This window comes from Ursus maritimus, unplaced genomic scaffold (assembly GCF_017311325.1).
Source record: "Ursus maritimus isolate PB19 unplaced genomic scaffold, ASM1731132v1 scaffold_33, whole genome shotgun sequence".
Taxonomy (NCBI): Eukaryota; Metazoa; Chordata; class Mammalia; order Carnivora; family Ursidae; genus Ursus; species Ursus maritimus.
In genome coordinates this window covers 15,989,958-16,004,505 of record NW_024425897.1, presented here as the reverse complement: position 1 = coordinate 16,004,505, position 14,548 = coordinate 15,989,958, and the positions used below count along the sequence as shown (strand labels likewise).

The 14,548-nt window shown below is 37.2% G+C and overlaps 1 protein-coding gene across 3 annotated transcripts in view; it reads right to left on the bottom strand.

Moving 5' to 3' along the window:
• Nucleotides 1–14,548, bottom strand: part of TAOK3 (TAO kinase 3) — a 175,153-nt gene that overhangs the window by 91,525 nt on the left and 69,080 nt on the right. For all 3 annotated transcript variants that reach the window (XM_040619864.1, XM_040619866.1, XM_040619865.1), the window contains exon 2: nt 5,301–5,401. The gene's annotated coding sequence lies outside the window, so the exon portion shown is untranslated. The remainder of the gene's footprint in view (nt 1–5,300; nt 5,402–14,548) is intronic.

Genomic DNA, 14,548 nt, shown 5'->3' with positions numbered 1-14,548 from the left:
TGACATGATATTCTATGTGGAAAACCCAAAAGACTCCACCCCCAAATTGTTAGAACTCATTAAGGAATTCATCAAAGTGGCAGGATATAAAATCAATGCACAGAAATCAATTGCATTTCTATACACTAACAATGAGACAGAAGAAAGAGAAATTAAGGAGTCGATCCCATCTACAATTGCACCCAAAGTCATAAGATACCTAGGAATAAATCTAACCAAAGAGGCAAAGGATCTGTACTCAGAAAACTACAGAACACTCAAGAAAGAAATTGAGGAAGACACAACAAAATGGAAAAACGTTCCTTACTCATGGATTGGAAGAACAAATATTGCTAAAATGTCTATGCTACCTAGAGTAACCTACACATTTGAGGCAATCCCTGTCAAAATACCAACCACTTTTTTTCACAGAGCTGGAACAAATAATCCTAAAATTTGTATGGAACCAGAAGACCCCGAATAGCCAGAGGAATGTTGAAAAAGAAAACCAAAATTGGTGCCATCACAATTCTGGACTTCAAGCTCTATTCCAAAACTTGTAATCATCACGACAGTATGGTATTGGTACAAAAACAGACACATAGATCAACGGAACAGATTAGAGAATCCAGAAATAGACCCTCACCTCTATGGTCAACTAATCTTTGACAAAGCAGGATCAAGAATATCCAATGGAAAAAAAGTCTCTTCAACAAATGATGTTGGGAAAATTGGACAGCCACATGTAGAAGAATGAAACTGTAACATTTCCTTACACCATACACAAAGATAAACTCAAAATGGATGAAAAACCTAAATGTGAGACAGGAACCTATCGAAGTCCTAGAGAAGAACACAGGCAGCAACCTCTCTGACCTCAGCTGCAGCAACTTCTTGCTGGACAGGTCTCCAAAAGCAAGGGAAACAAAGGCAAAAATAAACTATTGGGATTTTATCAAGATAAAAAGCTTTTGCACAGCAAAGGAAATAGTCAAAAAAACCAAAGACAACTGAGAGAATGGGAGAAGATATTTGGAAATGACATATCAGATAAAGGGCTAGTATCCAAAAGTCTATAAAGAACTTATCAAACTCAATACTCAAAGAACAAAAATCCAATCAAGAAATGGGCAGAGGATATGAACAGACATCTCTCCAAAGAAGACATACAAATGGCCAAAGGACACATGAAAAAATGCTCAACATCACTCAGCACCAGGGAAATACAAATCAAAACTACAATGAGATACCATCTCACACCAGTCAGAATGGCTAAAATTAACAAGTCAGGAAATGTTGGCAAGGATGTGGAGAAAGGGGAACCCTCTTACACTGCTGGTGGGAATGCAAGCTGGTGCAGGCACTCTAGAAAACAGTCTGGAGGTTCCTCAAAAAGTTGAAAATAGAGCCATTCCACTTTTAGGTATTTACCCAAGAAAAATGAAAGCATATGTCCATTCAAAGCCCTGTACACAAATGTTCATGGCAGCCTTATTTTTAATAGCCCAAACTGGAAACAACCCAAATGCCCATCAACAAAGAAAACAGATAAACGATCTGTGGTACATGCAGACAATGGAATGCATTTCAGCAATAAAATGAACTACCGACACATGCTACAACATGGATGAATCTCAAAATAATTACGTTGAGTGAAAAGAAGACAGACCCCTGCCAAAAAAAGAGTACATACTTTATGATTTCATTTCCATAAAATTCTAGAAAATGCAAACTGAAGTAATAGAAAGTACATCAGTGGTTGCCTGGGGATTGGGCTGAGTGAGAAGAGGTGGGATGGAGGGATTAAAAAGGGGTATCAAGAAGCTTTTGGGAGCGCCAGATGTGTTTACTATCTTCACAAATATATATTATGGCAAAACATATTCACTAAATATATTCAGATTATTGTATGTCAGTTACACATCAATAAGGTTGTTTTAAAATGATGCAATAAACAAAACTGAAAGGCAAATAAAGTAGGAATGATGCAAAATACGTGCTCATTGAAAATTATTCTTATCAGACAGGTGACCATAAAACACTGATGAAACAGACTGAAGATGACACAAACAAATGGAAAGATATTCTATACCCATGGGTTGGAAGATGTCCATACTACCCAAAGCAATCTAATGCAATCCCTATCAAAATATCAGCAACAGGGGTGCCTGGGTGGCTCAGTTGGTTAAGCATCTGCCTTCGGCTCAGGTCATGATCCCAGGGTCCTGGGATCAAACCCCACGTGGGGCTCCCTGCTCAGCAGGGAACCTGCTTTTCCCTTTCCCTCTGCCACTCCCCCTGCTTGTGATTTTCTCTCAAATAAAAATTAAAAAAAAAAAATACCAACAACATTTTTCACAGAACTAGAACAAATAATACTAAAATTTGTATGGAATCACAAAAGACCCTGAATAGCCAAAACAATCTCACAAAAGAACAAAGCTGGAGGTATCATAATCTCAGATTTCAAGATACACTACACAAAGCTGTAGTAATCAAAACTGAATGGTACTGGCACAATAATAGATACACAGATCAATAAAACAGGACAGAGAGTCCAGGAATAAACCCACACTTATATGGCCAATTAATCTACAACAAAAGAGGCTTGGATACACAATGGGGAAAAGACAGTCTCTTCAACCAACAGTGTTGGGAAAACTAGTCAGCCACATGTGAAAGAATGAAACTGGACCACTTGCACAGCACACACAGAAATACACCACACACAGAAATAAACTCAAAATGGATTAAAGACCTAAAGGTCTTTAATTAGATTAAAATTTAATTAGATTAAAGACTCCAAACCATAAGCTCTTAGAAGAAAACATAGGTAATACTTCCTTTGACATTCAGTCATAAAAACATTTTTCTCAATATGTCTCCTCAGGTAAGAAAAACAAAAGCAAAATTAAACTATTGGCACTACACCAAAATAAAAAGCTTTTGCACAGAGAAGGAAACCAGCAACAAAACGACAAGGCCGCCTATTGAATGGAAGAAGATATTTATGATGATGTATCTGATAAGGGGTTAATATCCAAAATATATAAAGAACTTACAGGACTCAACACCCTTAAAACCCAAATAATATGATTAAAAATGAACGGAGAACCTGAATCAACATTTTTCCAAAGAAGACATATAGACGGCTAACAGAAACATGAAAAAAATGCTCAATATCACTCATCATCAAGGAAAGGCCAATCAAAAACACAACAAGATCTCACCTTACGCTTGTCAGAATGGCTAAAATAAAAAACACGAGAAATAACAAGTATTGGTGAGGATGTGGATAACCCTCATGCATTGTTGGTAGGAATGAAAATTGGTGCAGCCATTGTGGAAAACAGTATAGAGGTTCCTCAAGAAACTCAAAACAGAATTACCATATATTCCAGTAATTTCATTCCAGAGAAAATTAAAACACTAATTTGAAAAGATATATGAGTCCCTATGTTTATTGTAATGTTATTTACAATAGCTAAGATATGGAGCAACTGAAGTATCCACCCATGGATAAATGGATAAAAAGAAAATGTGGTGTGTACACACACACACACACACACACACACACACACACACACACGATGGAATGTTACTCAGCCATAAAAAGGAATGAGATCTTGCCATTCACAACAACATGGATGGACCTAGAGGGTATAATGCTAAACAAAGTAAGTCAGAGAAAGACGAAATACCATATGATTTCACTCATATGTGGAATTTAAGAAACAAATGAAGAAAGAAAAAAAAGAGACAAAAACATTTTTTTAAAAGATTTTATTTATTTATTTGAGAAGAAGGGCGGGGGAGAGTGAGCTTGTGTGTGCACCAGCAGGGGTGGGGAGGCACAGAGGGAGAGGGAGAGAAGCAGACTCCCTGAGAATCAGAGAGCCCAACACGGGGCTTGATCCCAGGACCCTGAAATCATGACCTGAGCTGAAGGCAGATGCTTAACTGATTGAGCCACCCAGGTGCCCCCCAAAAAACATTTTTTTAAAAAAGATTTTATTTATTTATTTGACAAAGAGAGACAGTCAGCGAGAGAGGGAATACAAGCAGGGGGAGTGGGAGAGGAAGAAGCAGGCTTCTAACAGAGGAGCCCGATGTGGGGCTCGATCCCAGAACGCCGGGATCACGCCCTGAGCTGAAGGCAAGACGCTTAACGACTGAGCCACCCACGCGCCCCCCCAAAAACATTCTTAAATACAAAGAACAAACTGGTAGCTATTGCCATAGGGGAGGTGGGTGGGTGCAGGGGTGAAACAGATAAAGGGGGAGGGTTAAGAGTACACTTATCTTGATGAGCACTGAGTAATGTAGAGAATGGTTCAATCATTATATTGTACACCTGAAACTAATATAACACTGTATGTTGATTATACTTCAATAAAAACATTATACCTCAGACAGGGGAACACATAAATATACATACATCTGCCCATACAGTCAAAGGACACATATAGGAAAAAGAAAATAGCAGTGGCTATTAAGGATATGAAACATATATAGTTTCACTACTAATCAAAGAAGTAAAAACTAAAATAATAAGACACCTCATTTCACCTACCAAAATGACAAAGTAATAGAGAAAAGATACAGTTTTTGGTAAGGGCATAAGGAAACCATCGTTTTTATACATGCTGGAAGAACAGAATGGGTACATTCTCTGACAAGGTAATATCCTTCTAGGAATTTATATAAGGCTATGTCTTTTTTCTTTTGTTTTAGCAAAAGAGGCAGGATGTAAGTAGGTAGAACATAAAGAGGAATGATACCATGAAGATGGAAACAGGGCCTCTTTCATCTCCAAGTTTGGATTCCTTTACAGGCTTGTTTTATCTGAAGTAGGTATTGTGATTTCAAGTAATTTTAGATTTCCTTCTTTTTGCTTATATGTATTTTCTAAATTTTCTGCAAAGCCTATTACTTCTATAATTAGAGGAAAAATGATGTAAAAAATCTTATGCTACTTTCAAGTCTAATTATAAAGCACTACAACAAAGAAGGCAATATATATTTGCAGAAAATAATTTGGTAATAGGAATCAAGAAACTTTATAGGTAAGCTCATTTCTTTTAAACAAGTATTTCTCCAAATCATAAGCTATGACTGAAAATAATGAAAACCTATAAGGAAAGAATTTGAAACTAAAAAATTTTTATAAAAGAATTTTTATCCCAATTTTATTAATATTTTCACTTTCCCTTTTTTTTTTTTTTACAAATATGTATATAAATTAATTATAGAAAAACCAGAAGACACAATCTCTGCCCATTTTATAGGAGAAAGCTATGTCATGGATCTATGGACAATACCTTTTTGTAAATGGCACAAAATATACTGTATTGCTCAGATTCATCTTAGCAGCTAACTCTTTGTCTTCTTAAAACTTCAGTCTTTTGCATTTATGGTGCACCTATGGAAAAAGAAGAATGAAATATATAATTATAAAAGCAAAACTAAAGAAGCCATAATTGATCATATGGTAGCTTTAAAATTTTACACATGTAGTATTACGAAGTTAAAACTTTTATCTTCATCTGTTTGTGAATGACAAATGCAAAACGTAAGATTTGCACATCAAAGACTCGGGCTACATTTTCACAAGCTATACTGGGAAAACAAAAGTGTCCTTAGATTTCAGAATCTATATTGAGACTACCATTAGTCTGAATCCAGGGAAACTCAATAGAGTCTACCAGTAGGCAGGACTAATCTGCAGTACATGGTGATGTTACTGATCAGCTGTCAGTAAGGCTTATATTCTGAATTGCTTTTCCAATCAGCATGATGATTTACATTGGCTCATCTATCTCCCCATTCCTAGGCTCTCCTATAACCAGTCTTCTTTATTATCTGTTAAAGAAGTACATGCCCAATGTAGAAAATCTGGGAACCTAATACTATTATGAAGAAAAATCTTTATAATCCTACCTAGGACAAAGTTCATTAACAATTTGGCATACTTTTCTCCATGCTCATATTTATTTTGATATATACAGCTGAGATCATTTATACATATAATTTCATAGTCTACCTCTTTTATCTAATTCTAGATTACAAGCATTTTTCTCATGTTATCACTGTTCACAGAGCTCATTCTAATGACTGCTCAGTGTGTATCTCCCAATGTATATCTTCCTTTTTTTTTTTTTAAAGATTTTATTTATTTATTTAACAGGGAGAGAGACAGCCAGCGAGAGAGGGAACACAAGCAGGGGGAGTGGGAGAGGAAGAAGCAGGCTTCCAGCGGAGCAAGGAGCCCGATGTGGGTCTCGATCCCAGGACCCTGGGATCATGCCCTGAGCAGAAGGCAGACACTTAGTGACTGAGCCATCCAGGTGCCCCTCCCAATGTATATCTTCCTATTCATTCACAACTCCTCCACAATTAGAAACCAAGGTTGTATTTAACTCTTTATTGAACTATTAAATATTACTGTGTTTTGAAGATCTTTGTGCATATTACTCATCTACATTTTAGGGTTTTCTTTGGAATGGATTTCTAGAACTAGAGTTATTCAGTCAAAGAATATAACAATTTAAAACATATAATATGCATATTGAAATAATTTTTAGATAACCTGACTGCTTTGGAGATGAAGGCCTTTTGGGGAGGGGAACTAGAAAAAAGGTATTGACCTCTACTTTCATATTTTTCCTGTCGAGGGTATCCCAAACTCCTCTCATGTCTATACATATAAACTAATCTTTCTCATTATTTTTATATTCCCTCTGATTCTATGGCTATGAAATGTTACATTAAGTGGTAGCTATTATTGCCCGAATTCTGTATCACATTTTACCTAACCATCAACTATCAAACCAACCAATAACTGCCATGTCTGCATATCTATCCTGCTAATCTAGCCTGACTATAGCTTCAATAAACTAAAAAATTCCTTGAACACTAGTTGCAAGATTTCTAAGAAAGCAACTTAAAATAAGGCATTTACTAACACCTTCATGTCCTAATTTCAAATGCAAGCGGAACTATTCACTGCATTTGGACATGCTATGAACATGCATGCTCAGTATTTTCTTTCTCTAAATACTTCTTCATTTTTACATAATTTTCTTAAAACATGTTCTCTACAGTTGTATAGCTCTATAAATATTCTAAAATAAACTCTATGACTTCTAGGAATTACGTTTTCTTGGTTTTATCTTTTTTTTTTTCCCCTGCTGGAAGATAGCACGTGTTATTGAGGCAAAAAGTATATTCTGACGTTTATCCATTACACCTAAGGGATGTTCTCAGCTTTCTTCCATTCCACAAGCTCCTTTCTTTCTTTATAAATGTCTCTTGAATTCCATAAAACTGTCTTTTCCTGTTTTCCAAATTATTCCTCCTACAGTTTCTTTTCTTCTGATTTCTAAATGAAAGTTCCTCCAAGTATTTGCCTGAAGCCGTGTGTGTGACAGCAAGCTGCTCTCCTAACTTCTATCCATTCAGTGGTTTCCAGTAACGCTTAAGGCTTTACACTGTGCTGACATCCTTTCCAAGCCCAGCCCCATTCATTCAGATATCTTTTTGGGTTCTCCTCTTACTTATACCTTACATTAACTTTGACCTTTCCCCTGCCCTTGTCTCAATTAATTCACAATTTCGAAGAAATACAAATATTTCTTTGTATCTGTTTCTCTGTTTTTTTCCACTTAGGTTTATCTCTTTCTTCTACTTCTACTTGGTCAGACTCTAGTCTATCTTTACTGGACTTCACCTTCTTTTTTTTTTTTTTTTTTGATACTATATTTATTTGAGAGAGAGAGAGAAAGAGAGAACAAGTCGGGGAGAGAGGCAGAGGGAGAGAAGCAGACTTCCTGCTGAGCAGGGAGCCCAACACGGGGCTTGATCCCAGGCCTCCAAGGATCATGACCTGAGCTGAAGGCAGATGCTTAACCGACTGAGCCACCAGGTGCTCCTGGAATTCATCTTAAAAACACTATTATTATAATCATCTTCCTGGAGCAAAGGTGAGATATCAAATCTTTGCTCAAAATCCTTCAATGTATAGCCAGTATAAAGAATAGCTTTATCTAACTAACATTCAAAACTGGCCTCAAATCACTACTCTAACCAAAATTCTTCAGCTCTATAATCAGGAAAAATGAAAATTTCTGGTGTAAGACCTACCATTTCCCCCTTTTGCTTCAGTTTTAAATACATATATATTAGTACTCTAACTGTATGACAAGGGCTTCTTCAGAGGAGGATACGTGTCTAAACCTATGTTTTGATTAATCAATTCTACCTCATGACATCTTTTTCTAAAAAGTGTTTTCTGGTTTTTTTTTTTTTAAGACATAATTCACATACCATACAACTCACCCATATAAAGGGATAATTCAATGGGGTATTTTTTTAAAAGATTTTATTTATTTATTTGACAGAGAAAGAGAGCATGAGCAGGGGGGAGAGGCGGAGGGAGAGGGAGAAGCAGGCCTCCTGCTCAGTGCAGAGCCCTACATGGGGCTCTGAGCCAAAGGCAGATGCTTAACCAACTGAGGCACCCAGGCATCCCCATAATTCAATGGTTTTTAGCATATTCACCGGTATGCGCAGTCATCACCATGGTCAATTTTAGAATATTTTTATCACCACAAAAAGGGGGAGATACCCTTCAGCTATTACCCTAACCTTTAGCTATTACCCTAACCTTTAGCTATTACCCTACCACCTTTCCATTCCTAAGCAACCACTAGTCTACTTTCTGTCTCTATAGATTTCCCTGTTCTGGACCTTTCCTTTGAATGGTCTTTATGACTGGCTTCCTTCACTTGGCATGCTGTTTTGAAGGTTTATTCATGTGGTAGCATGAATTAGTATTTAATTTCTTTTATTGCTGAATAATACTCCATTATATAAATATACCACATATTGTTTATCCACTCATAAGCTGATGGACATTTGGGGTTGTTTCTACCTTTTGGCTACTATGAACAATGGTATTATAATTGCTTGTGTACGATTTTTTGTGTAGACATATATTTTCATTTCTTTTGATTATATACCTAAGAGTCAAATTGCTGGGCCCTGTGACATCTTTATATAGCAGGTACTCAATAAAAATCTGCTGAAATTTCTTTCCCTTTTCCATCCTAACCTTACTCTCAAAGTGATCTCTAAATTCATCATTCCCTCAAAACATGAACAAGCACATTTTTCCTCCAAGAGGATTGCATTTTAAGAATTAACTGAAGATGAAATGATATGCATGGAATTATTTTTTCCCTCTTCCTTGACCTCCTGCAACCTCAGGGACTACATTTATAGTGAGAACTGAGAACTGTGCCAAGAATGCAGTATTTCTAGTCTTAGGCCCTTGGGCCAACTGAACAATCCAGCCAGCTTAGAGCAGATTTCATCAGAGATCTGCAACTGGAATAATTTTCTTCACTCTTTAAGAAATGGAAATCTTTCAACAACGATAATCAAATTATTTTTCACAGACATCCTAACTTAATATAAGGAAGAACATTTGACAGAGAGTAAAAATACAAATATTTTTCATAATTTCCCTTTTCCCAGAAACTTTCAAGAAAGATGATTCATGGAAGATCTTAGCTGACTTTCAATGTTGTAGTCACACTACTTCAACAATAAACCTGAAGCCAACTAGTTTGAAAAACCCCAATATTTCAGCATTAGGGAGTAAGAATCACAATGTTTCATATTGGAAAGATTTTAAAGCTCAGACATTTCAACTTTTTTTTTTTAACTGAATCTCAGAAAAGTTAAGTGTCAAGTCACACCTATGTGGTAGCGTTACCCCAAATTAAAATCTAGGTCTTCTGATTTCCCACTCAGAAAACTTCCTTCTGAATCAAGCTGCCTAAGTCAGACTTCAAAACACCAAAAAGTTTTGGAGGGTGATCAAGAAAAGTTTAATCAAACATAAAATTGGACTTCTCTGTTATTATTGCTCCAAAATATTTCATAACACTTGAGTATGTAGTGGTAGATTCAGTTCTTATGTAGTCTGAGGCGTAAACAAATTTGGGGATCTATTTAAGAAATTTTTACAAAATTCCCACACAGAAATAAGTATTAGGGCCTCAGAAGGGGCTGGTGCAGGGGCACCTGAGTGGTTCAGTCGGTTGAGTGTCTGCCTTCAGCTCAGGTCATGATCTCCGGGTCCTGGGATCGAGTTCTACATCAGGCTCCTTGCTCAGCAGGGTGTCTGCTTCTCCCTCTGCCTTGGCCTCTCCCCCTGCTTGTGATCTGTCTCTCTCTCTCTCAGATGAATAAATAAAATCTTTAAAAACAAAGGGGGGGGGGCTGGTGCAAACAAGAGCCTCTGAAACTTAAACGTCACTGTAAATCAGCCCATGTAAATTCCTATGATCTCATTCATTATCTTGCTTCCAGAGGGTAGAGGCAGGCAAAATCTTCATTTTACAACAATGAAAAATGAAGTACAAATAGGTGACAGGACTTTTTCAGAGTTAGAACTAGTCCAGTTTTTCTCCCTACTATGAGACAACTTCCCATAGAGACTTGAAGAGAATTGCTTTTAAAGAACAGAAAACTGTTTTGGTTAGTTGCTGCTACTGTTTGCCACTACCTGTTATTCTGAAGTGAGAAACCATTTTTATGGCACTTTCATTTTGAAAATAATACTAGATGTTAGTTGCTTTTTATGCCACTCTGTAGCCCACTGTGATCATATAGCACTGGAGAACTGGAAAGAGGCCTTAAAGCCATCTAATTTCTACTCAGCAAATAATGCAAAAGTGGCTGGGGTTTATTGATTACCCTAACAATGGTAACTTTTAGTCAACTCCTGGGTCAACTGATGTTAAATATTATGAAGAAGACTCTACCGAGTCACCCTTTAAGACTTCATGTGTGGGGCACCTGGGTGGCTCAGGCAGTTAAGCACCCGGTTCTTGAGTTCCACTCAGGTCCTGATTTCAGGGTTGTGAGATTCAGCCCCGCATTGGGCTCCTTGCTCAATGTGGAGTCTGCTTGAGATTCTCTCTCCCTCCCTCTCTGCCAACTCGTGTACGCACTCTCTCTCTCAAAATAAACGAAATCTTAAAAAAGCCTTTATGTGTGCTAAAAAGTAAATATATCTATTATTTTTGTTTCTTAATGGATATTATTTTCCCACTCCATTAAAAAAATATGGTTAGGTTGAGAGTTGGGGAAATTTATGAAATCCAAAGGAGCTTCTCCTTTAACACTGAAAATTTTTGTTCTGATACTCTGATATGAGGCTAGCAACTTAAAATCAACAATGCATCAATTTGGGGGAAAAAATGGTACTGAACGTACGTTAAGACCAGTACAAAAATGGTGCTGATGTGTCTACACAAATCCCAAACTAGACACACCTGGGTGGCTCAGTCGGTTAAGCATCAGCCTTCGACTCAGGTCATGATCCCAGGGTCCTGGGATTGAGTTCCACATCGGGCTCCTTGCCCAGCGGGGAGTTTGCTTCTCCCTCTGCTTGCCACTCTCCCATTTGTGCTTTCTCTCTCTGACAAATAAATAAGATCTTAAAAAAAAAAAAAGATTTAAGCAGGCTTTGAAGTCATATCGTACCCAAGCACTTCATATAGTGCAAATTATCCTTGGAAATCCAGTATACAGTTGACCTCTGAACAACGCAGGAGTCAGGGGCACTGACCCCCAGTGTAGTAAAAAAATCTGTGTATAGCTTTTGACTCCCCCAAAACTTAACTACTAATAGCCTACTGTTGAGTAGAAGCTTTACTGATAACAAAACAGTCTATTTTGTATGTATATATACTATATACTATATTCTCACAATAAAGTAAGTTAAAGAAAAAACGTTAAGAAATTCATAATGAGGGGCACCTGGGTGGCACAGCAGTTAAGCGTCTGCCTTTGGCTCAGGGCGTGATCCTGGCGTTCTGGGATCGAGCCCCACGTCAGGCTCCTCTGCTGGGAGCCTGCTTCTTCCTCTCCCACTCCCCCTGCTTGTGTTCCCTCTCTGGCTGGCTGTCTCTATCTCTGTCGAATAAATAAATAAAAATATTAAAAAAAAAAAAAGAAATTCATAATGAGAAGAAAATACATTTATAATGCTCTGCTGTATTTATTGAAAAAAATCTGCATATAAGTGGACCCATGCAGCTCAAACCTATGTTGTTCAAGGGTCAACTGTACGTGGTTTTGTTTGTAAAACCCTTTAAATCAATTTTCATGCACAGTTAAGTGTAGGAGCCACTGAGCTAGTCTAAAGGAGAAAAAGAAAAGTCTATCTATAAAAATAATTCTTAAAATTTTTTTTAATTTTTAAATTTTTTCTAGATGTTTGATTTTTAATTTATTTTAATTCCAGTATAGTTAATACAAGGTGCTATATTAGTTTCAGTATAAAAATAATTCTTACCCTTTTCTGTGACATTGACTTCTTTGGCAGTGTAGTGAAGCCTATGGACACCTTCTCAGGTAATGTTTTAAATGAAAAAAATTAACTACTTGGAATTACAAAGGAAAGCAGTTATATTGAAATAAAGTTATAAAAATATTTTTTAAAATTTGTGATATAGTAATATGTATGTTTCTTTATTAATTCATTTAGTAATGAGAGCTAGTAGGCAGTCTAATAACTACAATAATTTCAAAGAGCAATGAACATAAATAATATTTTGAGATTTCTATAACTAATGTATTATAAAATATCAATCTATTGGGGACTGATGACAAAGTCTCATATTGTTAATACATGTGTGGTTTGTTGCCAACATTACTAAAATAGAGATTAGTAAAAAAAAAAACAAAAAACAACAAAAAACCAAATGTGTTTTCTAACACATTCTTTGATGTACAGAAATTTGGGCATTCAATCCATTCTCTCTTCAAGATAACCAGTATAAATGGGTATTGCTGAGGAATTCTAAAGAGTTCCTGCCTGTCTGCAGAGCTTAATCCATTCTGTTTCCTATCAAGCTTCCATAAGTTCTATTAATAGAAATTAATAGAATGTTGTGCAGATTAAATGAGAGAACATATGTCAAACATGTAGTAGACGCAGGAAGATTTGCCAGATGTCAATGTAGTTCTTACTTGATCACATTCATATAGCATGCACTGTTATTTGAAAAGTTGTAGGGAATAACTTGGCATTTCCTACTGTGGTTTCATTAAACAGCTCTCACTCCTATACCTTTTGGCATCAGTAGTCCGATTTCTATAGAATTTCGTCTTTTGTTTTGGGAGTTAGTTGAAATGCATGTACGATGACGATCCACTGTAAGTACCAAAGGTAACAGCCGTTATCAGGTTTTTGGTTGCAAATGATAGAAATCAACCCTGGCTAACTTAGGCCAGACATTTGTTTATAGGTGTTATATTGTGATTTGTAATAAGAAATACATATTTGGTTTTCATATGGTATAGAAATCCTAAAAACCTTAGAATTTCCCAAGTGATAAGAACAATAAAGGTAGAGTCTTTTGTTATTCCTAAGAAGTCCTTTTCAACCATACCTGAGTTTCTGTTAATGAGGTGGCTTTTGGAAAGCCCCTATTCATGGGGGCTGGTTGTCAGGGAAACCAACCCTGATTAGAGGGTGGGAATGTTAAGCCACACCTCCTGACCTCTGGGAGGAGAGATAAAGCATTCAATCATCAATGGCATATGATTTAATCAATCATGCTTATATAACGAAGCCTCCATAAAAACCCAAAAGGATGGAGTCTGGAGAGCTTCCAGGTTGGTGAACGCATCCACATCTGGGAGAGCGGCATACCCCATTTCCATAGGGACAGAAGTTCCTGCACAGGGGACCCTTCCAGACCTCACCCTATATACCTCTTCATCTGGCTGTTCATCTGTATCCTTTATAATATTCTTTACAATAAACTTTGAAACAAGTAAATGTTTCTGTGAGCTCTGTGAGCCACTCTAACAAATTAACTGAACCTGAGGAGGGGGTTATGGGAACCTCTAATATGTAGCTCACAGTCAGAAGCACAGGCAACAACTTGGACTTGCAGCAGGCATCTTAAGTGGGAGGTATGGGAGGCAGCCTTGTGGGACTGAGCCCTTAACCTTTGGGGTCTGAAGCTACCTCCAGATAGATAGTGTCAGAATTGAGTTAATTGTTCGGTGGTTTTGGAAAACACACATCAGAGTAGGGTATCTCACAGAATGAACCAGAAAACTCAGAAAATGGGCAGGCCCTTAAAAGGGCAAATGCACATTCAAAATCGTGCCACAGTAAATGTCTGAGATGCCACTGCCACTTGCTTTTGCTCTACTGGACTCTTAACCGCTTCACAACTGCCACAAACTGTCTCTGTTGTGCCCTGAGTTATCAAGATTCACAGTCCTGGGTGGGAGCATCTGATTGACCAAGGTCACATGTCCACATGTCAGCCACCAGGCAACTGAGAAAGAAATATCTACCTATACTTCTTCCATATCCATAGCAGAAGGGGTAACATGGTCCCTCTTCTATTCAAAACAGGATAATCAAGCAATGGGCAACTCACACTGTATCCACTCATTTATGATCCAAAACCACATCACAACTCAGAAGCTAAGTGATAAACTTGTATTTGTAGCATACCACGATCTAATTCTG